Source organism: Patella vulgata, chromosome 2, assembly GCF_932274485.2.
Source record: "Patella vulgata chromosome 2, xgPatVulg1.2, whole genome shotgun sequence".
Taxonomy (NCBI): Eukaryota; Metazoa; Mollusca; class Gastropoda; family Patellidae; genus Patella; species Patella vulgata.
The window spans coordinates 63,938,430-63,940,844 of record NC_065880.2 but is presented as its reverse complement, the minus strand read 5'-3'; the positions used below and the strand labels follow the sequence as shown (position 1 = coordinate 63,940,844).

The 2,415-nt window shown below is 34.2% G+C and overlaps 1 long non-coding RNA gene across 1 annotated transcript; it reads left to right on the top strand.

Moving 5' to 3' along the window:
- Positions 1 to 370: 370 nt before the first annotated feature.
- LOC126811300 (uncharacterized) lies at positions 371 to 1,508 on the top strand. Its single transcript, XR_007675537.2, has 3 exons — positions 371 to 446; positions 890 to 978; positions 1,422 to 1,508. It is a non-coding gene; the product is annotated as an uncharacterized LOC126811300 (long non-coding RNA).
- Positions 1,509 to 2,415: the final 907 nt, after the last annotated feature.

The following is a 2,415-nucleotide window of genomic DNA, read 5'->3' as shown; positions in this document are numbered from 1 at the left end:
TATTCACTTACATCCTGTCCCTGTGCAATATTAATGGTTCAGCCAGAAAGAACAGAACAGTGACTATAGCCTTGCATTGGAGTGAAAACCAAGGTCTCATGCACAAGTTGAGAGCATTAAAAAAGAACAGTTAGAAAAACAAATAAGACTACAGAAAATTTACGTCATAGATTCATAGCAAAACCTTGAAAGTGAGAAAGCAAAATAGCAGTTGGCCATATTCCATGCCAAAAACTACTGCATGGTGCAGGGCTGATTTTATAAGCAGCAGTCGGACATTAAAACCTCATTGATATTCCATTTCATATATCATTTGATTTACAAAATTATAATTTTGTATTTTTTAATTTTTTTTAGCATTTATTATTGAATTTTATTGGAGCGCCTGTACTTGTACCAAACTGGATTATTATTTCGCTTTTGGTGATGGGCAGATCAACACTGTGGTAAGTCTCAATGATATGTAAACTAAGTGCAGTAGCGTCTAAACCCTATAAAACTAAAGCAATAGCGCCTACTTGGTGTTGTCACTTATTCACTTACATCCTGTCCCTGTGCAATATTAATGGTTCAGCCAGAAAGAACAGAACAGTGACTATAGCTTTGCATTGGAGTGAAAACCAAGGTCTCATGCACAAGTTGAGAGCATTAAAAAAGAACAGTTAGAAAAACAAATAAGACTACAGAAAATTTACGTCATAGATTCATAGCAAAACCTTGAAAGTGAGAAAGCAAAATAGCAGTTGGCCATATTCCATGCCAAAAACTACTGCATGGTGCAGGGCTGTTTTTATAAGCAGCAGTCGGACATTAAAACCTCATTGATATTCCATTTCATATATCATTTGATTTACAAAATTATAATTTTGTATTTTTTAATTTTTTTTAGCATTTATAATTGAATTTTATTGGAGCGCCTGTACTTGTACCAAACTGGATTATTATTTTGCTTTTGGTGATGGGCAGATCAACACTGTGGTAAGTCTCAATGATATGTAAACTAAGTGCAGTAGCGTCCAAACCCTATAAAACTAAAGCAATAGCGCCTACTTGGTGCTGTCACTTATTCACTTACATCCTGTCCCTGTGCAATATTAATGGTTCAGCCAGAAAGAACAGAACAGTGACTATAGCTTTTCATTGGAGTGAAAACCAAGGTCTCATGCACATGTTGAGAGCATTAAAAAAGAACAGTTAGAAAAACAAATAAGACTACAGAAAATTTACCTCATAGATTCATAGCAAAACCTTGAAAGTGAGAAAGCAAAATAGCAGTTGGCCATATTCCATGCCAAAAACTACTGCATGGTGCATGTCTGTTTTTATAAGCAGCAGTAGGACATTAAAACCTCATTGATATTCCATTTCATATATCATTTGATTTACAAAATTATAATTTTGTATTTTTTAATTTTTTTTAGCATTTATTATTGACTGTTATTGGAGCTCCTGTACTTTTTCAAACTGGATTATTATTTTGTTTTTGGTGATGGGCAGATCAACTCTATGGTAAGTCTCAATGATATGTAAACTAAGTGCAGTAGCGTCCAAACCCTATAAAACTAAAGCAATAGTGCCTACTTGGTGTTGTCTGTGGAATTGATCTTTGGTGCATTCATATGTAAGTGCAAACATGTGTTGATGTTAAATTTAGGATTGTAAATAAAACTGTAACTCTCATACATGTACATGTACTGTCATCACTTATAAAAGGTGAATTTTCATAGCATCTCAGTGAGTTAAAGTTTTTATACTATTTTGTATTTCAGGTTTTCAAGGAAAGATGTCTTATTTCCAATTTTAAAGAATCTTGCTGAAATCTTAATGTTTTTCCTTCAACTTTATTCTGGTTCCTTATTGTATCTAAAATAAATTAAGAATGCAAAATCTGACTTGTAATCTGTGTTTGGAAAAATTAAAGTTGGCTGTCCTTATGATTCCTCTTCTGGTAGCTATCTAACCTACAGGTCCAATGTTCAAGGCTGGTGTTGCCAAGAAAGCTATTTTGGATTTTCCATAATGGTTCCTCCCTTGTCAGTGGGGCAGAATGGAAAGCCTGACAAGGAACAACATATAGGTGTTCACTGTTCAGACATGGATAAGCCACTAAGGTCCCTTGTAACTCGAACCAAATCCTCAATACTCAGTGGGTAAGACATTGCCTGTCTGAACTTGAGTTCCTGTGTTCAATTCTCTGTAAGCCGAGAAAGTTCATCAGAAATCACTGTAATCTGGGTATCATTTAATCCTGTGTATCTAGCACTAAATTCTTTAACAATCGTTTGATATCAAATGTTTGTTTAAAACATTCGTGAAAGTCATTTTAAATCTCACATATTCATCTAATTTGTACTTGTGTCCAGTTTAAAGCTGATCATTCAATTTTGTTAACGAGTGGCCAATTTTCAAGCTTTT